Raw genomic sequence first — 24,962 nt, 5'->3', positions numbered from 1 at the left:
ATTCACTCTGCCAAGATTGAGAACTTGAATTGGTAGAGCTTTATGAGATTGATTCATTTTCTTTTTTTTTTCATTTTCTTTAAGAAAGAAAAATTTACGAATAAAGTGATATGTAATTTATTTCCAATCAGCTTAAAGAGTGAAAGGGTATGCTGTTTAATAATTATAGTGGCATAATAGCCATAAACTGGGAGTGTCATGGACAAATTAGGGTATATAGTCACCCTATTAAGATGATGCTAGTAGATGGTGAATTCTTGTTGCATTATTCTAGGAGGTCTAAGTGGTTGTCACACTTTAGTGATACTAAAATTGATCAATTTACATTCTGCCAGTGGAATCTAAACATAGTTTTTTTTTAAATTAAAAAAAATTTATTTATGATAGTCACACACACAGAGAGGCAGAGACACAGGCAGAGAGAGAAGCAGGCTCCATGCACTGGGAGCCAGACGTGGGATTCGATCCCGGGTCTCCAGGATTGCGCCCTGGGCCAAAGGCAGGCACCAAACTGCTGCGCCACCCAGGGATCCCCTAAACATAGTTTTTTTAACTTCTCACCTAATGAATTTTTTTAAATTTTTAAATCAATTAATTAATTATTTATTTATGATAGTCACAGAGAGAGAGAGAGGCAAAGACACAAGCAGAGGGAGAAGCAGGCTCCATGCACCGGAACCCGACGTGGGATTCGATCCCGGGTCTCCAGGATCGCGCCCTGGGCCAAAGGCAGGCGCCAAACCGCTGTGCCACCCAGGGATCCCTCACCTAATGAATTTATCAGCCATAGATGATTATTTCCTAGATCTATGATTTCATTAGAGGAGTTTTTTATTATTTTTTTTTTTTTGGAGTGGTTTTTTTAAAAAGTCATTTCTTCTATTCACTGGAATTCTTCCATGAAGAATTTCTTCATCAATTATTTGATTACCTTGTAATATTTGTCAGGAAAAGCGGAGAGTAAATGCTTAATTTTTCCCTTTTGTTTATCAACTCTGAGGAGAATAAATTGATGGTAAAAGTGAGGGCTGGGAGGTGATAGCATTGTGAGCACATGGATTTTGATATGTTTGATGTATTTAAATCTACTGTGGTCAGTATTCTTTTTAATGTTTAAATTTGTCATATATTTTATTAATGGCTATCTTTATTAGTATCCTAAGGCTGCATAACAAATAATTACCAATTTGGTGGCTTAAAAGGCAGAAATTTATTCTCTCTCAGTTCTGGATGCTAGATGTCTAATATCAAAGTGTCAGCAGGGACATGTTCTCCCTAAAGGCTCTAAAGAAGAATTCTTCCTTCTTCCAGCTTTTGCAAGGATTCTAGAAGCTTCTGGTGGGTTGATTTGTTTTCCTTGATTTGTGACACTCCAGTCTGCCTCCCTCTTCACAAGGCCTTCTGTGTTTTCTAGCTCTATTAAGGATATTCTTCATTGGATTTAGGGTCCATCCTAATCCTGGATGATCTCATCTCAAGATCTTTACCTTAATTACATCTGTGAAGACCCATTCTGCTCACATTCTGAGCTTCTGGGTGCACATATATCTTAGGGCCACAATTCAAGCCACTACAGTTCACCCTCTTGTCCCTGGAATTTCACATCCATCCTATATGCAAAATACATTCATCTGTATCCCAACATCCCCCAAAGTCTCAGCCCATTATAACGTGAATTCTTAAGCCTTAAATCTTAGAAACCCCCAAATCTTAGCATCTAAATCATCTGCTCGAGATATGAGTGGGATGACCCATCTAGGGTAAAATTCCTCTTTATCTGTGGCCCTTTGAAACCAGAAAACAAATTCTCTGCTTCTAACGTACAATCCTGGGACAGGCATAAGATAGACATTCCCATTCCAAAAGGAAGAAAGTGGAAGGAATAAAGGGACCACAGGTCCTAGTCAAGTCCATAACCCAGCAGGACCAATTTCATTAGGTTTTAAGGCCTGAGAATGATCCTCTGCCCTCTATGTTCATTGAAACACTGTACGCCCCTGCTTTGAGGCTACTTCTCTGACTTCTTCTGTGTACCTTTCTTTTTCTTGAAGGGTACTACATGTTCACACAGGAGTAGCTTTATTACCTCTTTCCTGCTGATAGAATTCAGAAGTAAGACAGCTTTTTCATTTTGTCTTCTTTGAAGTTTAGGCTGGCAATATTTTTGTTGGTATGATAATGTTCATAAACTTTCAGTCTCCTCCTATGTAAAGGGGATCCACACAGGTAGACAAGAAGGTTCTTCATAGATCTGGATAACCACTTCTTTACTCCTGACTTAAATTGAGGTGACTGGACACATGAGTCATACATCTGATATATTCAGCAGATATACCAGGTATACCTTTGGCCCTTTCCCTAGATAACATTTTTCTAATAGTGAATTTCATAATTTCAAGCATCCTCTGTCATATGGTTGGGCTGAGAACCGTCCAAATCAAGAGTTGTTTCCTTTTTGCTTAATCTTTCCTTATTTTCCTTTATTTCCTCTCACTTTTTACTTTTAGCAGCAAGAAGAAATCAGGTTGCACTTTCAACACTTTGCTTGGAAATCTTAGTAAATGTCTGAATTCATTGCTTCCAAGTTCTGCTTCCTACCCAGTATAGAACACAATTCAGTCAAGTTTTCTACTACTTTATAACAGCGATCACCTTTTAGTTCCCAATAACGTATTCTTCATTTGCTTTGGAGATCTCACCAGAAACACCTTTAACGTTCCTATTTTCCCTAACATTTGGTCATTCCTTTTTTTTTTTTTTTTTTTTATTATTATTTTTTTTTATTGGTGTTCAATTTACTAACATACAGAATAACACCCAGTGCCCGTCACCCATTCACTCCCACCCCCCGCCCTCCTCCCCTTCTACCACCCCTAGTTCGTTTCCCAGAGTTAGCAGTCTTTACGTTCTGTCTCCGTTTCTGATATTTCCCACACATTTCTTCTCCCTTCCCTTATTTTCCCTTTCACTATTATTTATATTCCCCAAATGAATGAGAACATATAATGTTTGTCCTTCTCCGACTGACTTACTTCACTCAGCACATTTGGTCATTCTTTAAGATGTTTTCTCTTTGTTCCTCACTTCCTTCTGAACCTTCACTAGAATTTCCTTTAATATCTGTATTTGTATCAACCATTCCTTTTTTTTTTTTTTGTATCAACCATCCTTTGAAGGCAATCTAGATTTTTTTTTATCATGCTGCCCCCCCCCCCTTTTAAAGATTTTTATTTATTTATACATGAGAGACACAGACAAAGTCACAGGCAGAGGGAGAAGTAGGTTCCATGCAGGGAGCCCAGTACGGGACTCAATCCCAGGACTCCAGGATCACGTCCTGGGCCAAAGGCAGATGCTCAACTGCTGAGCCACATAGGCATGTCCGCCCCCCCCCCCCCCTTTTTTTTTTAAAGTAGGCTTCACTCATGATCCTGAGATCAAGACCTGAGCTGAGATCAAGAGCTGGATGCTTACCTGACTGAGCCACCCTGGGGCCCCTTTTTTTTTGATAGTTGACAAATTGCCTCTGTTATGCTTCCTAAAATTAATCCCGCATCTCCTAATTTCAATTCCAGATCTAATTCTAATTTTTAGGTATTTATTACAACAACATGCCATTTCCAGGTACCAAGATCTATATTAGTTTTCTAGGTTTGCTGTAAGAAATAGCCACAAATTTGGTGGCTAAAAACAACAGAAATTTATTCTCTGACAGTTCTGGAGGCTAGAACTCCAAAATCAAGGGATCAGCAGGGCCATACTCTTTCTGAAGGTTCTAGGAAAGAACCTTTGTGTCTTTCAGCCTCTGGTGTCCTTAGGTATTCGATTGTGGAAGCATTAACTCCAATCTTTGCCTCTGTTTTCAGATGACCTTCTCTCTGTGTCTTTGTCTCTTCTAAGGATTTAGGGCCTACCTGAATCCAAGGTCATCTCATTTCAAGTCTTTCCTCTAATTACATTTACAAAGAAGTTCATTTCAAAAAGATCACATTCTGAGTATCTGGGAAGACATATCTGGGGTCACCATTGAGCCTATAACAAGGTCTTTAAGATTAGCACCCGAATGCTTTACAAAGATTTTGATAAAAGTTACCTTAAATTTTTCTAATGTGTTTAAATATACATGATATAGAATTTACGATTTTAATTACTAAAAGTGTATAATTCAGTGACATTACTTACATTTTAAGAGTGTTGTGCAACTATTACCGCTGTCTTTTTCTGTCTTTTTTTAAAAAAGATTTTACTTATTTTAGAGAGGGAGGGTGGGGGGAGGAGAAGGAGAGAATCTCAAGCAGATTCTGTACTGAGTGATGAGCCTGACATGGGACTTGATCTAAGAGCTGAAACCAAGAATTGGACACTCAACCCACCTGAGCCACCCAGGTGTCCTTACCCCTGTCTTTTTCTTTCTTTTTTATTTTTTTTAATTTTAATTTATTTATGATAGTCACAGAAAGAGAGAGAGAGAGAGAGAGAGAGAGAGAGAGAGGCAGAGACACAGGCAGAGGGAGAAGCAGGCTCCATGCACCGGGAGCCCGATGTGGGATTCGATCCCAGGTCTCCAGGATCGTGCCCCAGGCCAAAGGCAGGCGCTAAACCGCTGTGCCACCCAGGGATCCCATCCTTTACATTTTTTTAAAACAAACTTTACCCCCAACGTGGGGCCTCAAACTCATGACCCCCTGATATCAAGAGGCCCATGCTCTGCTGACTAAGCCAGCCAGGTGCCCCTGTCCTTTAAATTTTCTTTCAGCAGCATTTTGTATAGGTCTCTCGGTGTACAAATCTTGTAGCTCCTTGGTTAAATTTTTCTTAAATATCAGTGTAATACACTGTATTAATAGAAAGGGAAAAAAACCCCACATGATCATCTCAGATGGTGTAGAAAAAAACATTTGAAAAACTCCATCGGACTTTCATTATAAAAGCACTTAATAAATTAGAAATAGAAGGGAACTTCCCTAATATGATAAAAGCTATACATGAAAAATCATAGCTAACATCATATTTGATGGTGAAAGACTACAAGGCTTACCCCTAAGATCAGGAATAAGATAAGGATGCTCTCTTTTGGTGCTTCTAATCAATGTATTTGAAAGTTCTAGCCAGAGCAGTTAGGCTAGATAGAAAAGGCATCCAAATTAGAAAGAAGAAGTACAACTATCTTTTATTTGCAGATGACGTAATTGTCTATATAGAAAACCTTACAAATCCATCAAGCACCCCTCCCCCCAACCCTGTGAAAGGTTCAGCAGGTTTCAGGATTAAAAAATCACACAAAAATCAGTTGTATTTCCACATACTAGCAACAAATATTCCTGAAAGAAAATCAGGAAATTATTTCATTTACATTAGAATCAAAAAGAATAAAATACTTAATTATCTGAATCCTTTTGATTTAACTCCAGTAGTCCTTGAAAGTTTATTCCCTTTTTGCTCAAAAAGATGTACCTAGGCTCGTGCTTTACATTACTATCTCAGACTTGGAATTAACTCCCAAGAATTCTGGCTTCCTTTCTGCAGGAAGTGGTAGTTAAAGAGTATGGTCTGAACTGAGATAAGCTTTTTGAAATTAGAGTTTTTTTGAGACTTTTATCGCATTTGTTTTTCACATTTATTCCTCAGCTCACATCTGGCTTTTCCTTCAGTTTCCCCCTTTAAGATCTTAGGATTCTCTTTAAGATAATCGAAATGACCTAATAATTACCAAGACTGATGGATGCTTTTCAGAGCTTTTGTTACTTGATTTCTCTTAGACATCTGACTCCATTGCCCATTCCCTCCTTGAAACATCTCCCTTGTTCCGAAGATGGAATTCTCATGGTTCTTTTTTAAAGATTTTATTTATTCATGAGTGACAGAGAGAGGCAAAAACTGAGGGCAGAGGGAGAAGCAGGCTCCATGCAGGGAGCCGGCTGGATCCTAGGACTCCCGGGGTCACACCCTGAACTGAAGGCAGACACTCAACTGCTGAGCCACCCAGGTGCCCCTGGTCCTGGTTCTTTTCTTGAATTGCTTCTTTGCAGTCCTCTTTGACTTTTTTTTTTTTTTTAATAATAAATTAATTTTTTTATTGGTGTTCAATTTACCAACATACAGAATAACACCCAGTGCTCATCTCGTCAAGTGCCCCCCTCAGTGCCCGTCACCCATTCACTCCCATTCCCTGCCCCTCTTTGACTCTTTTTGCATACCAAATAAGTGCTGTTTCCTTGACCTGTGTTTTTCTTGGGTAATCTTTTTTTTTTTTTTCTTTTCCTTGGGTAATCTACAGTAGTTTTAGCCACTACCCTTTATATATATATATTATGTTATTTCTTTTCTACTTCTTTGCTTCTTTTTGTGGATGTTTAAAATTCAAAATCTGTATTTCCAGATGTATACTTTGACTTATATTGTGCTAACAAATATTGCTAATTCAGGGTGCCTAAAATGGACTCCTTAGTCTTCTTGCAAGTACTTGCTCTCACAAATAGTACCCCATTCCTTCTCTGCCTGTTTTTCTTTTTTTTTTTTTTTTTTCTTTTTTTTTCTGCCTGTTTTTCTTTCTGTATTCTCTTTTAGTTCTCTCTTCTAGTCACCCAAGTTAGAAACCTCTGAGTCATCTTGCTTCTTCTCTTTCCCTTATCAATCCAGTTTTAATTGGTGAATCTCTCTCTCTTTTTCAAAAGATTTTATGTATGTATTCATGAGAGACAGAGAAGCAGAGACACAGGCAGAGGAGAAGCAGGCTCCCTGCAGGGAGCCCAATGCGAGACTCCTCCCAGGACCCTGGGATCACACCCTGAGCAGAAGGCAGACACTCAACCCCTGAGCCACCCAGGAGGCGTCCCTAATTGGTGAATCTTAATTGAGATCATCTCAGATATGATTTTTAAGACTTTATTTCTACTGCTTCTAAACTTTTTAAAAAATTTTTTATTTATTTATGATAGTCACAGAGAGAGAGAGAGGGGCAGAGACACAGGCAGAGGGAAAAGCAGGCTCCATGCACCGGGAGCCTGACGTGGGACTTGATCCCGGGTCCCCAGGATCGCGCCCTGGGCCAAAGGCAGGCGCTAAACCGCTGCGCCACGCAGGGATCCCCTATTTCTACTACTTCTAGCTTAGTTATAGTACTCATTTTGCTTTGTCTTACTTTCCTTGCCTTTAAACCCCCCCCATTCTCTATTGTTTCCTCTCCCGTTCATTATTTATCTTAAATGAAAATCTGTTCATCTATATGGTAACAGTTTGGCTCCCTTTTTATTTTTTGTTTAATTAAAATTTAATTTGCCAACATATAGTATAACATCCAGTGCTCATCCCATCAAATGCCCTCCTCGGTGCCCGTCACTCAGTTACCCCATCCCTCCATCCACCTCCCCTTCCACAACCCTTTGTATGTTTCCCAGTTAGGAGTCTCTCATGGTTTGTCTCCCTCTCTAATTTTTCTCACTTAGTTCTCCTTTCCCTTATAATACTCTCTTTCACTATTTCTTATATTCCACGTACGAGTGACCATTTGGCTCCGTTAATAATAATTCAGTTCCCTAAGATGTGTACTGTTCAGATTTTCTTCCTGTGGCAAGATGTAGGTTGCATCAGAGCTCTGACTCTCCACGTAGAAATGTACTTTTCCTTCGTGGGAGAGGTTTTCTTCTGATTGTCTCTGCTACTGTCATGCTAGCCTTGGTAGGGGTCCTGCTTGACCCTGTAGCCCAAATATAGAGATAGAATCTTAGCTTAATTTCACTCAGCACAGCTGAGACTAGGTTTTGACCTTTTTTTTTTTAAAGATTTTTTTTCCCCCTCCCCTCCCCTCTAAAGATTTTTTTTTAAAGTGATCTCTACACCCAACATGGAGCTAGAACTTAGAACCTTGAGATCAAGAGTTACATGCTCTACTGATTGAGCCAGCCAGGTGCCCCCCAGGTTGCAGCTTTTAAACAGTATTTTATTAAAAGTTGAGTATAATAAGAGGGAATTACAAAACCAGTAGTCCACGCCTGCCCCAAATCTGTGGTTTTGCTTTCTGTGGTTTGAGTTACCCACAGTCAACCACGGTCCATCCGGAAGCAAATGATCCTCCTTCTAATGTGTTGTCGGAAGGTCAGTAGTAACTTAGCGCTTTGTCACAATGCCTACCTTGGTTGTTCACCTTCATCTCCTCACATAGGCGTTTTTGTCATCATGTCAACACAAGAAGGGTGAATACAGTACTGTATTTTGAGAGAGAGACCACAGTCAATTAACTTTTATTACAGTATAGTGATATAAGTGTTCTCTTATTGTTGTTAATCTCTTATTGTGCCTAATTTGTACATTCAGCTTTATCATATGTAAGTAGAATTGGTCCTTGAACAACATGTGGTTGGGGCACTGGTCCCCCTACAGTAAAAAATCTGCCTGTAGCTTGTAAAAATCATTTTCTTTCTTTCTTTTTTTCTTTCTTTCTTTCTTTCTTTCTTTCTTTTTCTTTCTTTCTTTCTTTCTTTTTATATTTTTAAAATTTTATTTATTCATGAGAGACAGAGAGAGAGGCAGAGACTTTGGTAAGTCTTTAAGACTTAAGACTTAATCTTAAGACTTTCTTTCTTTCTTTCTTTCTTTCTTTCTTTCTTTCTTTCTTTCTTTCTTTCTTTCTTTCTTTTTATATTTCTTAAATTTTATTTATTCATGAGAGACAGAGAGAGAGGCAGAGACACAGGCAAAGGGAGAAGCAGGCTCCATGCAGGGACCCTGACGTGGGACTTGATCCCAGGTGTCTAGGATCACACCCTGGGCTGAAGGCAGCACTAAACCAATGAGCCGCCCCGGCTGCCTTATTTATGTATTTTATTTATTTATTTATTTATTTATTTATTTATTTATTTATTTATTTATTTATTTGTTCGTTCGTTCGTTCGTTCGTTCATTCCCTACACCTAGTGTGGGGCTTGAACTTAGAACCCCAAGATGAAGGGGAATCCCTGGGTGGCGCAGCGGTTTAGTGCCTGCCTTTGGCCCAGGGCGCGATCCTGGAGACTTGGGTTCAAATCCCACATCGGGCTCCCGGTACATGGAGCCTGCTTCTCCCTCTGCCTATGTCTCTGCCTCTCTCTCTCTCTGTGTGACTATAAAAAAAAAAAAAAAAAAGAACCCCAAGATCAAGAGTCTCATGCTTCCCTGAATGAACCAACCAGGCTCCCCTGCCTGTAATTTTTGACTCCCCTAAAACTCAATTATTAATATCGTACTGTTGACTGGAAGCCTTACCGATAACATAAACAATAGGTTAAGATGTATTTTGTATGTTCTATGTATTATGTACTATCTAATTAACAGTAGGCTAAGAGAAAATAATATATGTATTTTTTTGGAGAGAGAAAGATGCAAGCAGTAGGGGGAGGAGGGCAGAGGGAAAAGGAGAGAATCTTTTTTTTTCTTTTTTTAAGATTTTATTTATTCATGAGAGACACAGTGAGGGAGAGAGAGACACAGAGACATAGGCAGAGAGAGAAGCAGGCTCCATTCAGGCAGCCCGATGGGGGACTTGATCCTGGGTCTCCAGGATCATGCCCTGGGCTGAAGGCAGATACTCAACCACTGAGCCACTCCGATGTCTGGAGAGAGAGAATCTTAGGCAGGCTCCATGCTCAGTGCAGAACCCAGAGCCTGATGGGGATCTCGATCTTCTGACCCTGGGATCATGACCTGAGCAAAAATCAATAGTCGGACACCTAACTGACTGAGCCACTCAGGTGCCTTGAAAAGAAAACCTTTTTTTAGAAAATCATTGCACCGTATTTATTGAAAAAAGAAAGTGTGTCAGCGACCTCTGCAGTTCATACCCATGTTGTTCAGGGGTCAACTGTACTAACTTTAATAGTTAGCTATTTCCAAAATTAAAAAAGAATATTATTTATTTATTCACGAGAGACACAGAGAGAGGCAGAAATGTAGAAAGATGGAGAAATAGGCTCCTCTAGGGAGCCCGATATGGGACTTGATCCCGGGACTCTAGGGATCACTCCCTGAGCCTAAGGCAGACGCTCCACTACTGAGCTACCCAGGTGTCCCTATTTCCAAAATTATAAAACAAGTATGCTAAAGGTTAAAAGAGATGCCTCGGAGGCTCAGTAGGAAGAGTATGTGACTCTTGATCTTGGGGTCGTGAGATTGAGCCTCACGTGGAGTTGTAGAGATTACTTAAATAAATAAAAACTTTAAATAAAGCAACAAGCAAAATTAAAAGCTTCATTCCCAAGAAGGAGTAGAAGAGAAAGCTTATTATGTTGGTTATAATCTTTATTTATTTATTTATTTATTTATTTATTTATTTATTTATTTATTATTTATTTATGATAGACACAGAGAGAGAGAGAGGCAGAGACACAGGCAGAGGGAGAAGCAGCCTCCATGGTGGGAGCCTGATGTGGGACTCGATCCCGGGACTCCAGGATCACGCCCTGGGCTGAAGGTGGCCCTAAACCGCTGAGCCACCCGGGCTGCCCTATAATTTCTTTATATATATTTGTTCAGGTTTAACTTTCCACAAAGAATTTGAGGTAGCTTTTTTTTTTTTCTTTTAAAGATTTTATTTATTTATTCATAGAGACAGAGAGAGAGGCAGAGACACAGACAGAGGGAGAAGCAGGCATCATACAGAGTGCTTGACATGGGACTTGATCCAGGGTCTCCAGGATCATGCCCTGGGCTGCAGGCGGCACTAAACTGCTGGGCCACCGGGGCTGCCCAAATTGAGGTAGTTTTAAAAGGTATATAAAAAAAGTTAAAAAAAAAAAAAAAGTTTAAAAGAATTAAGGACCACGGTAAAGGAAAATACAGATACGATAATTCTGATGATCAGAGAATATGATTAAGTATGTCCTGTTATCACATAGAACAAACATTACTGCATATATGAAGAAACATCACTTTGTAGCACTGATTCTAAAAGTTTCCGATGTGAATCTTCAGTAGATGACACTGAGTAATGTAGTGAACATCGTCTTTAGCAACATTTTTTTAACAGAAAGTCTCGGTTTTTCGTCTATAGGTTTTTGTATAAACATGCCTATTTCTTTTGGGTAAATAGTGGGATTGCTGGGTAAGTTTTCTTATGTTGTGTTTTGAGTACAGTTATGTATTTTGGATACAAATCCTTTATTAGTGTTTTGCAACTATTTTTTCCTAGTCTGTGGCTCATCTTTATTTTTTTGACATTGTTTTTCAAAAGAGCAGAAATTGAAATTGAGGCTGGTGAACACACAGATATATACAGACACAAATTTAATTTTGTGGGAATCAGCAGATAGATAACAGCAGAGGACCCAGGAGAAAACATTATGGTGTATTTGTTCTTAATTAGCAATATGCTTTAGAATCCCTTGAGGGAATTCTATCCCTGCTCCTTTACAATACACAAATGTCTAGGCCCTATCTGTCTCGGACCTTCTGAAATAGATTAGGTGGAGAATTGTAGATTAGGAACCACTATCATAATAAAATTTAGTCTTGGTCCTTACCATTAACATAATTTTTGTTTCCTTACAGATAAAATAGAAATAAAGATCTATCTAACTCTTAGTAGGTTTCAGTAGGTTAGTACATAAGAAATAGCAGCATTTACTAGGTGGTGATTTCTAGAAGCAAAAGGGAAGGAGTTGGATAGTGTCATAGAAGTCTTGGAAGTCATTGCCTGGAAGTGAGTGTGAACATTACTTTTTTCTTGCCTTCCATTCTGTGACATTGAATAAGAAACAAACGTTTGCTCTGATTATTCTTTCATTCAATCCTTTTGTGCCTCTGAAATTGACTATGACTTTTTTTTTTTTTTAAGATTTTATGTATTTATTCATGAGAGACAGAGGCAGAGACAGAGGCAGAGGGAGAAACAGGCTCCCCACAAGGAACCCGATGCAAGACTTGATCCCAGATCCCAGGATTACTCCCTGAGGCAGAGGGAGGTGCCTAGCCACTGAGCCACTCAGGCGTCCCATACTTTTTTTTTTTTTTTAAAGGTTTATTTATTCATTTGAGAGAGACCGAACCAGCGAGAATGCTAGAGAGAGCTCGCTAGAGAGAGCTCCAGTGGGGAGCCAGGAGCTGGAGGTGGAGGGAGAGGGAGAAGCAGACTCCCCAGTGAGCAGGGAGCCCCATGCAGGCTAGATCCCAGGATCCTGAGATCAGGATCTGAGCTGAAGGCTGATGCTTAACCGTCTGAGCCACCGAGATACCCCTGATTACTTTTTAAAAATCTTTGTTGCAGAAATTTAAAAATATAAATATACAGGAAATAGTTGAACTAATGGTCACATGTTCGCCATTCATCTTCTTTAACGGTCATCAACTTTCTACCTCTTGTATTATTTATTCCTCTCACATCATTTCCTGTAATATTTTAAAGCAATTGTAGGCATATTTCACCTATTAATACACAAAGTATGCATCTCTAAGAAATGCAGTCTCTTTTTAAAAAAAATTGTGATATCATTATCACAATGAACAAAATCAACATGATGCCTGCTATTACCATAATTATTACTGTTCTGGAAGTTCTAGGGCAATATAGTTAGATGATGAAAAGAAATGAGAGGTGTAGGGGATCCCTGGGTGGCTCAGCGGTTTAGCCCTGCCTTTGGCCCAGGGCGCGATCCTGGAGTCCCGGGATTGAGTCCTGCATCGGGCTCCTGGCATGGAGTAGTCCCTCCTCCTGTGTCTCTGCCTCTCTCTCTCTCTCTATGTCTATCACAAATAAATAAATAAATAAATCTTAAAAAAAAAAAAAAAGAAATGAGAGGTGTAAATCTTGGAAAGTTGGAGAACAAAATTATGATTATTTTCTGATGATAAATTTATTTGCCTGGAAATCTCAAGAGTATCAAAATATTTTAGGACTAAGAAGTAAAAATTGAAAATGAAAACAATCTGGAAGAAAAGAAGAAAAATGTGTTAGGATTTTAACAGGGAATAGTAAACTGCCTAGTTACAACATTAAAATATTCTTAAAAATCCCATAAAATTTAATAACCTTGACTATAACTAGTTGGAAAATTAAAAAACAGTTGATTCACAAAGTCGTACAAAACTAAATTCCTTGGGATAAACCTAATAAATGTGAGACTTAAAATGATAAGAGTTTACCTAAGGACATGGTAATAAGTAATAATAATAGTCAAAACAACAGCTAATTTTTAGGAGCATTGTTTTAATGTACATGTCGTAACTCAGTTAATTCAGAAAATGACCTTATAATACAGTATTATACCTGAGAGTAACAGAGAGGTAAAGTGCCTTGTCAAAGTTATATAGGTGCGAGAGTAAGGAATAATGGGATTGGAACCCACTCAGGCTGTTTGACTCCAACTGCAGAGAATCTGTAACCATTATGCTTTGGTGGCTCTTGGAAAAAAGTAAGTGATATGCCAAATATTGTATCAGTCAGTAACCCAGCAGGATTTTGTTTTTCTTTTTCTTTTTGATAATGAGAAGGGTAGACTTCGAGGGAACTGTGATGAAGTTCATTACGAATTATAACTGTGAAAGATAGCCAAAACAGTTTTGAATTAGAAGACTAATGGGAGAGTGGAGGAGTAGGGGAATGGTGGATACTTTGTTTTACAGGATCTTGAATACTGCTATAGAAACACTTAAATTACTTACAAATAAAGAGATTCATATCTATATATAGGACTAGAGTTACAAGTTATTCTTTAAATTGTTTGGACAGTTTGCTGGTCATTGGGCAAAAATAGTTGTATCTTTTCCTCCAGATACCAAAACATATTTATAGGGATTGAATATGTGGGTATAAGAAAATGGAACTATTTCTCAAAGGAAATATAGGTAAATATAACATCCTGATATGGGAATTCCTTTTTACCATAAGCCCCCCCCAAAAAAAAAGATAATTCAAAAGAATAATAGATTTGCCTACATTGAAAAAATTATCACTTTTTTTAAAAATTTTTATTTATTTATGATAGTCACAGAGAGAGAGAGAGAGGCAGAGACACAGGCAGAGACACAGGCAGAGGGAGAAGCAGGCTCCATGCACCGGGAGCCTGACGTGGGATTCGATCCCGGGTCTCCAGGATCGCGCCCAGGGCCAGAGGCAGGCGCTAAACCACTGCGCCACCCAGGGATCCCTCACATTTTAAAAAAGGAAAGAGTTTAAAATATCTATCTGATTGATCAGAAATGACTTTCAGAAGAATGGGGTACTAGGCAGATAAAAGCAGTCGACCACTTTAGGAGTCATCTTAGAATTCCTCAGGGCTCCACATTCCCTAATTTCCATCCAGTCACCATTCATGTTTCCATTTAACAAATGTTTGAGTGTCTGTTATATACAAGGAACCATTGTAGGAACTGAGGATACAGTAATGAATAAAATGGAGAACATCTCTTTTCCAGAGTTTATGTTCTATTGATGGGAGAGAGAACTGTTAAATAATGAATGTAGAGCATTTAAAGTGGAACATTACCATAGAGAAACATAAAGCAGAAAAAGGGGATACATTGTGCTGTGGTGGAAGGGGCATTGCAACTTTAAATAGGGGCATTTAAGCAAAAATCTGAAGGAAAGCCAGCCATGTGGGTACCTAAGAGTAGGAACACTCCAGGTAGAGGGAACAACAAGGCTGAAGATGTGAAGGCAGGTGAATGCTCTGTGTGTGTGTGTGTGTGTGTGTGTGTGTGTGTATGTGTGTGTATTTTAAAAAGACTTTGACAGAGTGGCAGGCGGAGGGATGAGGAGAAGCAGGCCCTGAGCAGGGAGCCTGATGTGGGGCTTGATCCCAGGACCCTGGTATCATGACCTGAGCTGAAGGCAGATGCTTAACTGACTGAGCCACCCAGGTGTCCCTGCTTGTGTATATTTGATGAACAGCAGAGATGGTAGTGAAGGTGGTGAGCAAGGTGGGGAGTAGTAGCAGATAAGATCAGGGAGCTAATGAAATACAGTTCTTTTAAGCTGTTGTGTATGTTGTTGGATGTTTCACAGCATCCCTGGCCTCTACCCACGAGGTGTCAATACAGCTCCCCAGTTGTGATAACCAAAAATGCCTCCATATACTGCCAAATTTTCTAGATTTGTGGAGGAAAATTGTCCCTGCTTGAAAAACCACTGTCCTACCTAATGGCGATAGTCCCTTTCGGAAAGGCTTGGAGAGAGATTTACGGTGTCTACTTATGGTGATGGTGCAGAGCTCTCCTTCAGGTGGACCCAGTCCTCCTCAAGAGGAGAGGCCTTTCCACAAGAGGCTGTGGGTCTGTGAATTGACCAGATCTGGAAACTGGGCAAGTGTCTGTGACTTCCACTGTGATGACTCAAATCAGTTTTTGGCCACCAGATTTAGACATTTTTCTGTTATGTAGATTAAACTGCCCATCTATTTCATTCCTAGGAACATCGTGATCAATTAGCCACTGCCAAAGATCCCTGCGGGCCAAAGCATTCTGATTACCGGTACGTCCCTGCTGCCCTTATCTTTGGAGTTAAGTGCTGCCACTTGGCCTCTGCTATTTTGGGATCCCATCATCCTCAGTGAAATCAGGGAGCCCATCTCAGTGGTGACATTCCCTGCAGTCGTACCTGCCTTATAAAAGAGAGCAGCCACATAGCTTTTCAAGTATGTGGTGCTTCCGTCACTAATTATAGTGTCTTCTGGGCCTTCTCAGGGAATTTAGTTGTAGTAGGTGTATAGATTTATTGCAGAGAATAAATCCACTTCAGTATTCCTGTCTCCCTAAGCCTTTGGATTTCTTTTTCCACATAATGCCAGTGAAACTCTAGTATCTCAACCTCGTTAAATGTTCGTTGTCAGTGTTAGGATGATTTTGATTTGCATTTCCTTAATGATTACAGCTATATTGTTGAGTATAAGTTTCAGTCAACAAGTATGCTTATTAGAGCCCTCTTCAGCTGCACAAGTTATTACATCAAATTCAGAGTCTGTGGTAAGCTCACTCGTATTAATGAATTCTAACTTCCTAGGTCTAATTCTACCGTAATAGTATCTGTTTTCAGACACATCTCCCAGGTTTTTTCCTTTATATGTTAACAAAATGTTGGCATTTTTTAGTGGTTAAGCTGATTCCTCTTGGTCATATGTGGACCTGTTCCTCTATAACATGCTGAGGTTTGAACTTAGTTATGGGTCTAGTGTCAATAGGGTTGATTGTAGTTGGTCTTGAGGAGAAGGAGCATCCTCCTTCAAGTCATTTGCTGAGCTTAATGATATCACAGGACTTTCAGGCAAAGGAAAGCTGTTCTCTTTAGATACAGAAGGGTAAGTTACTGCCCCTGGATGTTTGAAATTGTTTTTTTTAATTCTCATTCAACCACATGTTCCCATTTCAAGTTTTAGGGTCCCATTTTTTTTTTTTTCCTAGTCATTGCTCTTACTTTCACATGAGAAACTTGGTGAGACTACAAATTCATCTAATGTTATATATATATAATAAAATTTTGCATTTGATTTTTAGCAATAACAACCTGTGGTTATAAGAATTAAGAGTTTTTTTTTTTTAATTTTTATTTATTTATGATAGTCACACACAGAGAGAGAGAGGCAGAGACACAGGAGGAGGGAGAAGCAGGCTCCATGCACCAGGAGCCCGACGTGGGATTCGATCCTGGGTCTCCAGGATCCCGCCCTGGGCCAAAGGCAGGCGCTAAACCGCTGCGCCACCCAGGGATCCCCGAGTTTTTTTTTTTAATATTGCATGAGAGTATTTTTTTCAGACTTTGATTTAATCTGACATTTAATGGACTTGAACTTATTTTCCTGTGTACCTGTTCAAGAACACTTAGAGAACCCATCTTATGTAACAGACCCTATAGTTATCACTGCTGCCTTAACAGTTAAGTACAACAACCACTTGGGGTCCCAGAGTACTTGCTTCCTTTGATCACAGTCAACCACAGTTGATAGCTTGATGAATTGTGATGCCACTCCATGCCAGGGATTACTAGCATCCTATTTCCTGTGTAAGCTAGAGGGCACAACCAAGCCAGTCTCCAAATCCCATCTTTATAGGTCTGTTAGCTGTGACCACTACCAGTATCAATTCTATACCATTCAGAGGTCAGAAACCACCCAGTAATTTGAACAGGGAAAGGAAATTAACCCTAAGGGGGAAGGAGAACTTGAAGGTATACACAGTAGCAGAGCAGCCACTACCTCCAGGCGGAGGCACAATAGCAAGGTTGGAACAAATTTGGAGGATGCCCCATTTTACAGCTTCAAGGCTGAGATTCAGATCTTGTTCGATGGGGCATGTTATACTGGATGATGGTTAAGCTTGAAGTGCCATGAATTTTTGCTATCAAACAGGAAACCCAACCCCCTTTTGCGGTACTGAGAAGAGTCACTAGGAAGTCCCTTTCTGAACCCGGCTAAGAACCTGGGACACTGGCATAATTCTCTGGGAAACATCTGGCCAGTAGGAGTGCCACTGAAACCTGCTGGGCAGCGGCCCTCAGCGGTGCTGACAAAACTTGCTGGGAAGCTACCCATGGTTGTATAGGTAGGTCTCTCTGAGACTTGGTGGGAAGTTGGTGCCTGGGGAGAGGGCCTTCGGGTGTTTTGGGCACCACTGTCCTCCACTTGAACCAGCACATTAGAGCACACTCATGGGGAGAGAACCCACTTCTGTCTGGAATATTCCTCCAGTGCCATCTGCTGACAAAGGTTAACGTTTTGTCAGCTGGCAGAGAAGACACGTTTAGAGGTACCAGCTCCAGTTGTCGCAAAGCAGCGTGTAGAGAAAAAAGTGGATTTGGAGTTGAGAGGCAATGTTTTTATAATTGGTATACTCAGGTACTTACATTTCTAGCACTCTTCATTCTTTTGGGTAGACCCTGATTTCCATGTGGTGTCATTGTTTTTCTTGAAAAATATACCTTTAATGTTTCTTGTTGGGCTGGTTTCCTGGTGATGAATTTTTCCATCTGGAAAATGTACATCTGAAAAATTATTTTGGTACTTCTGCGAGGTCTCTGGTGGCATGGGCCCATCTTTTAAGAAATAAAATAGTGGTAGAACACACATAATATAAATTTACCATCTTACCCATTTTTAAGTGTACATTTTGAAGTGTGCAGTTCAGTGATAATAAGTTTTTTTTTAATAGTTTATTTATTTATTCATGAGAGACAGAGAGAGGCAGAGACACAGGCAAAGGGAGAAGCAGGCTCCCTGCAGGGAGCCCCATGTGGGACTCAATCCCAGGGCCCTGGGATTACGCCCTGAGCCGAAGGCTGACGCTCAACCGCTGAGCCACCCAGGCGTCCCAGTGATAATAAATGTTGTAATATTGTACAGTCATCACCTGCATCCAGCACTTTTCTTGTAAAATTGAAATGCTGTACCCATTAAACAATAATCCACTTTCCCACCTACCCCTAACCTTTGGCATCTGCCATTCTATTTTCTGTTTCTATTTATTTCATTTAGCATAGTGTCTTCAGGTTGCATCCAGGTTGCATTCATGTTGTTCCATGTTGGTGTTTTATAATGAAAGGGTTTTATATTTTGTCACATGCTTTTTCTGCATTAGTTGAGATAATCATGTATTTTTTTCCCTTCATTCTGTTAATGTGTATTCTTTTGATTCATTTTCATATGTTGAACCATCCTTGAATTCTAGGAATAATTCTCTTGGTCATGGGATGTAAGTTTGAGAAAGATTGGTATTTTTCTTCAAATGTTTTGTAGTGCTAGTGAAACCATTGAGTCTAGGACTTTTTCTGGAGAGTTTTGTTTACTGATTAACTCTTCTTACTAGTTATAGGTCTATTCACATTTTCTAGTTCTTATTTATTTATTAAAAGTATTTGAGAGAAAGAGAGAGAGGATGAGCAGGGGGAAGGGGAGAGGCAGAGGGAGAGGGACATACAGACTGTCCACTGAACATGAAGCCCCAGGAAGGGCTCAGTCTCAGAATCCTAAGATCATGACCTGAGCCAAAGGCAGACACTTATCTGATGGAGCCACCAAGGTGCCACTATTTCTTCATAATTTAGTCTTGGTAGGTTTTGTGTTTTAGAAAATTGTCCATTTCATCTAGGTTATCCAATTTGTTGGTGTAAATTATTCGTAGTACTCTCATAGTTCTTTTCATTTCTGCAGAACCAGTAATGTCTCCACTTTTATTTTTTATTTTAGTAATTTGAATGTTTCCCTTGTGATTTCTTTTTTGGTCCTTTGCTTGCTTCAGAGGGTGTTAATTTTCACAAATTTGTGAATTTTCCCATTTTATTTTTAGTATTGATTTTTAACTTCATCCTGTTGTGGTTGGAGAGGATATTTTGTATGATATCTGTGTTTTAAGTCTATTGAGACTTTGTTGTGGCCTAACATCTGGTTTATCCTGGAAAATATCCCATATGCTCTTGAAATGAATGTGTATGCTGATGGTGGGTAGACTGTTTTGTATATGTCTCTTAGGTCTAGTTGGTTTATCGTATTGTTAAATTCTTCATTTCTTATCTTCTCTATGATTATTCCATCCAGTATTGAGAAGGGGGCATTGAAGTATCTATTATTGTAAAAACAGTTTCTCCCCTTAATTCTGTCAGTTTTAGCTTAATATATTTTGATGGTTTGTCATTAGGTATATAAATGTTTATAATTGCTTTATCTTCTTGCTGTATCAGACTGTTTATTAGTATGTAATACCACTTGCAGTCTTTTAGATTCAGGCTATTTTGTACAATATTAGTGTAGCCACCCCTGTTCTCTTTCAATTGCTGTTTGCATCAAATATTTTTTCCATTCGTTTACTTTCATCCAATCTGTATCTTTGGATCTGAACTGATTCTCTTGAAGACAGCATACAGTTGGATTATGTGTTTTTATTAATTCTGCTGATCTCTATTTTGGTTGGAGAGTTTAAGACATTTAAAGTAATTACTAATAAGGCGATACTTCTGTCATTTACTTTATGTTTTATAGCTTTTTGTTCCTCATCTCATGCATTACTTTTTTGTGTTTAGTTGGTATTTTTTGTGAAATGTGTAAACTCTTTTCTCATTTCATACTCTGTATATTCTAGAGCTATATTCTTTGTGGTTACCCTGGGGATTGCATTTAATATCCTAAAGTTATAACACTAATTTGAATTTATACCAGGTTAATATCAATAACATAGAATAACTGCTTTTTTATAACTCCAACTTCACTCTTTTGTTTATTGGTATTACAGACTTAAATCTATGTACATTGTGTGCCCAAAAACACGAGGTAGACATTCTTTAAATTGAATTAGTCTCTTAAATCCTGTAGAAAAAAACATTTGGAATTACAAAACAAAGTTAGAATGATACTAGCTCTTATTTTTTAATTTTATTTTAAAGATTTTATTTATTTGAGAGAGACCAAGAGTGCATGCCTGAGTGGAGGAGTGGGGCAGAGGGAGAGATAGACTCCCCGCTGAGTAAGAGTCCAATGTAGGGCTTGATCTCAGGACCCTGAGATCACGACCTGAGCTGAAGGCAGATGCTTAACCAACTGAGCCACTTAGGGGGCCAGTGCTAGCTTTTATAATTGCTATGCATTTACCTTTATTGAGATCCTTATTTCTTCATATGGCTTTGAATTTTTTTTTTTTAATTTTATTTATTTATGATAGTCACAGAGAGAGAGAGAGAGGCAGAGACACAGGCAGAGGGAGAAGCAGGCTCCATGCACCGGGAGCCTGATGTGGGATTCGATCCCGGGTCTCCAGGATCGCGCCCTGGGCCAAAGGCAGGCGCCAAACCACTGCGCCACCCAGGGATCCCCTTCTTCATATGGCTTTGAATTACTGTTTACTGTGCTTTCATTTCCCACTGCTGGATACCCTGGAGTTTCTGGTTTATCTGAGAATGTCTTAATTTCTCCCTAACTTTTGAAGGACAGTTTTAACAGATATAGGAAATATGTTTGACTATTTCTTCTTTTAGCACTTTGAATATATTAGCTCTCTGGCTTCTGGCTTCCAAATTTTTTTTTTTTTTTGGCTTCCAAATTTTTTGATGAGAAGTCTGCTCATACACTTTTTGAAGATCCACTGTATGTGAATCACTCACTGCTTTCTTGCTACTTTGAGGATTCTTTGTGGCTTCCTAAAGTGTGTCTGTGTGAATTTCTTCAAATTCTTCTTGTGTGAGATTTGTTGAGCTTCGTGGATATTTATATTCATGTCTTTTGTCAAGTGTGGGGAGGTTTTCAGTTTAATATTTTTAAAAATAATTTCCCTGCCCCTTTCTCTTTCTCTTCTCCTTCTGGGATTCCCACAGTGTGTATTTTAGTCTGCTTGTTGGTGTCCCACGGATACCTTACTGTGTTCATTTTGTTTATGTCATTTTTCTTTTTGTTCTTTAAAATTGATAATTTTCATTGTCCTATCTTCAGGATAGGACATAATGTTGAATATTTCTTCTGCCTGCTTCTGTCTGTCTTTGACTCTCTCTAAATATCAATATCTATTGATATTTCTATTTTGTTTATACATTTTCTTGACTTTTTCCATATCTTCCTTTATTTACTTCTTTGTGAATCTTTATGATAGTTCTTCTAATGTCTCTTTAGTAGGTCTACCATCAGGGCTTTTTCAGGAACAGTTCCTGTTTATACTTTTCCTTTGTGTGGGTGTGTTTTCCTGTTACTTGTGATTTTTTTTTTTAATTTTAAAAATTTCATTTATTTGACAGAGAGCAAGAGCAGGAGGGAGGGACAGAGGGAGATGGAGAAGCATACTCCCCCCTGAGCAGAGAGCCTGATGTGGGGCCCAATCACAGGACCCTGATGAGATCATGAACTGAGTATCTTAACTGACTGAGCCACCCAGGTGCCTCACTTGTGGGGTTTTTTTTTTTTTTTTTTTTTTTTGGTGTTGTTGAAAACTGGACATTTTTTTTTTTTTATGTTTTATTTATTCATGAGAGACACAGAGAGAGAGGCAGAGACATAGGCAGAGGGAGAGGCAGGCTCCCTGTGGGAAGCCCTATGTGGGACTCGATCCTGGGACTCCAGGATCATGTCCTGGGCTGAAGGCAGATGATCAACTGTGAGCCACCCAGGTGCCCTGAAAACTGGACATTGCAATATAATAACATGGTAATTCTGAAAATCAGATTTACTTCTTTTCCAGAATATTTTTATTTTATATTTTATTCTTGTAGACTCTCTGGGGTTAGGATCAACCTGAGATGTCCATTTAAGTTCTCAAATTTTTTCTCAGTCACTGCATTTTCCTGGATATAGATAGTGAGTTTCTAATTTCTTCTGTATGTGCAGTTGCTTTTGAATGTCCTAGTCTTTAATGTCTGGCTCACAGAGGGGACAAAATAGAAAAATGAAGGGAAGGAAGGGAGGGATCTGTAGCAGTGGGGGTTGGTGCAACAAAAATGGCCATATGCCTCTTTGTCTTCATTTCTGTGATCAGAAGTAGCAATGAGGAATTAGGGCACAGATCTCTAATACATGGAGGACATGGTCATTTTTGCCCACCCTGGCTCTCATAGTCTGCTTCTAGAAGGTATGTACAGCTGCCTGCCTTAACGTTGGAGATGGAGGATGGATAGCTGCTACTAAGAGTTGAAATTTACCCAAAATTTTCCTTCCAAACCTACTCCCTGGAAGTTGGAAGCTTTCAATGGACTCTAAAATAATAAAAGCAGTTATATCACACAGATTATGCCTGTATCATTGTTGTCTAGGTGGGGAGACAGAATTCTGGTGCTTCCTTAGTCTCCCATCTTCTCAGAATCTCAATAAAATTGATCTTTGAACAATGTGGGTTTGAACTTTATGGGTCCACTTATACTCAAATTTTATCTGATAAATACAGTACATATGGTACAATACTGTAAATGTAATTTCACTTCATATTTTCTTAATGTTTTCTTTTATCTTGCTTTATTGTAAGAACACAGTATATAATACACAAAATATGTATTAATGGATTTAATGTTTTTTTTTTAAATTTGTTTTTTATTGGTGTTCAATTTACCAACATACAGAATAACCCCCAGTGCCCGTCACCCATTCACTCCCACCCCCCTGCCCTCCTCCCCTTCTACCACCCCTAGTTCGTTTCCCAGAGTTATCAGTCTTTACGTTGTCTCCCTTTCTGATATTTCCCACACATTTCTTCTCCCTTCCCTTATATTCCCTTTCACTATTATTTATATTCCCCAAATGAATGAGAACATATAATGTTTGTCCTTCTCCGACTGACTTACTTCACTCAGCTGGATTTAATGTTTTATCAGTAAGGCTTTCAGTACAGTATGTTATCAGTAAAGTTTTTGAGGATTCAAAAGTTATGTGTGTGTGGCTTTTTAAAATGCATTTTTAGTCTATTTTTTAAAAATCTATTTTCAGAGAGAGTGCACTGAAGAGTGGGGTCGGGGCAGAGGGAGAGAATCTCTCAAGTAGACTGCCTGCTGAGCAAGGAGCCCCATGTAAGGCTCAGTCCCACAACCCATGGGATCATGACCAGTCCGAAAACCAAGAATTGAGCACTTAACAGCCTGAACAACTCAGGCACGCCTATATGTGGATTTTTGACCTGGGGGAGGTCGGTGCCCCAACTCCCATATTTTTCAAGGGTCATCTGTATTTGTTAGTAAGTTTTGAGAGAGATTGGTTGTGAGAGAGTTGGGGAAGGGGATTACAACTGCCTGCTGTTATGATAAACTTTAAACTTGCTCTCAGAATACTTTGCAATGTTCTCATTTACTCAGTTCCAAATAGTACTATTAGAGAACCATATTGAAGTGGCATATTTTTAGCTTAATTAAGTATATTGTGGTTATTTTTGAGTATTTTATTTTTATTCTGGTGATAATACTCATTGTAGATGATTTGAAAGATTTAAAAAAGTATAAAGATAAAAATCTCTTGTAATATCACTACTCAGTGTATTTATGATTATGTGTGCATTTATCTTGCATGCATGTATGTATTTTATTTTAGAGGTCAACATATGCTAGCTAAAATTCCTTTGTTCATGTACGTTATGTCGTTGTATAAATTTTAAACACAAGTATAGATTTCTGTAAGCACCACTACAAACAGGATTAATAATAATTCTGTTGCTCCAAGAAGCTCCTGCTTATTATCCCTTTGTTGTCATATTCTCCATTCCCTCTTAACCACTGGCAACCACAGTTTTGTTTTCTGTCACTGTAGTTTTGTCTTTTTGAGAATATCATAAATAGACTCAGACAGTATTTTTAACATTTTGAGACTAGCTTCTTAGAATCAATATTTTAACACTTCATGGAAATTTGGATCCCACCATATATGTTGTTTTACCCTTTCCCTTTATGTTGTAGTTGTCCTCTTCTCATACATACAAATTCCTATCATATAACATTATAATTTTTACATTTAGCTGTCAGACATGTAAAATAACTAAAGGGTAAAAGAATGGACTGTATTTATAAATAGCTATATTTACTTAGATTGATACCAATTCTGTGTTTATTTCTAATATTCTAAATTTTCCTTTTTTTTTTTTGTATAAAAAAAACCTTTCTTAAGGTTCTTTTAGGAGAGATTTGCAGACTTCTAGTTTTCCTTATTACAGAATATGTTTCACCTTTATTTCTAAAATGTAATTTCATTGTATGTAGCTGTCTGCGTTGACATTTCTTTCAGCACTTTATAAGTGTTTTCTTCCGGGGCATTTGGGTGGGTCAGTTGGGTGTCTGGCTCAGGTCATGATCTCAGGTTTGTGGGATTGAGCCTTGTGTTGGACTCTGTGCTCAGCTGAGAGTTTGCTTATCCCTCTCTTATCTACCCACTTGTATGTGTTCGTGCACACTATCTCTCAAAAAAATAAAATCCTTTTTTTTTTTTTTGAGTGTTTTCTTCTTTCCTTTGGCATCCATGATTTCTGATAAGAAATCTGCAATGATAAGTACTTGTCATTTTTTTCTGGATATTTTAAAGATTTTTTCTTTGTCTTTAGTTTTCAGCAGTTTTATTATGAGTGTC

The 24,962-nt window shown here is 38.8% G+C and overlaps 1 protein-coding gene across 8 annotated transcripts in view; it reads left to right on the top strand.

Moving 5' to 3' along the window:
* ZMYM4 (zinc finger MYM-type containing 4) overlaps positions 1-24,962 on the top strand; it is a 133,609-nt gene that overhangs the window by 8,265 nt on the left and 100,382 nt on the right. For 3 of the 8 annotated variants that reach the window (XM_025419967.3, XM_025419970.3, XM_049094109.1), the window contains exon 2: positions 15,375-15,436. The exons of 4 other annotated variants lie outside the window; for them this stretch is intronic. The gene's annotated coding sequence lies outside the window, so the exon portion shown is untranslated. Of the gene's footprint in view, positions 1-15,374; positions 15,437-17,306; positions 17,500-24,962 lie in introns of all 8 variants that reach the window. One more of the 8 variants, XM_035698768.2, reaches the window with a different exon arrangement.

The sequence above is a fragment of the Canis lupus genome, chromosome 15 (genome assembly GCF_003254725.2).
Source record: "Canis lupus dingo isolate Sandy chromosome 15, ASM325472v2, whole genome shotgun sequence".
NCBI lineage: Eukaryota > Metazoa > Chordata > Mammalia > Carnivora > Canidae > Canis > Canis lupus.
The sequence above is the reverse complement of the archived record's forward strand: the minus strand, read 5'-3'. Positions and strand labels throughout refer to the sequence as shown.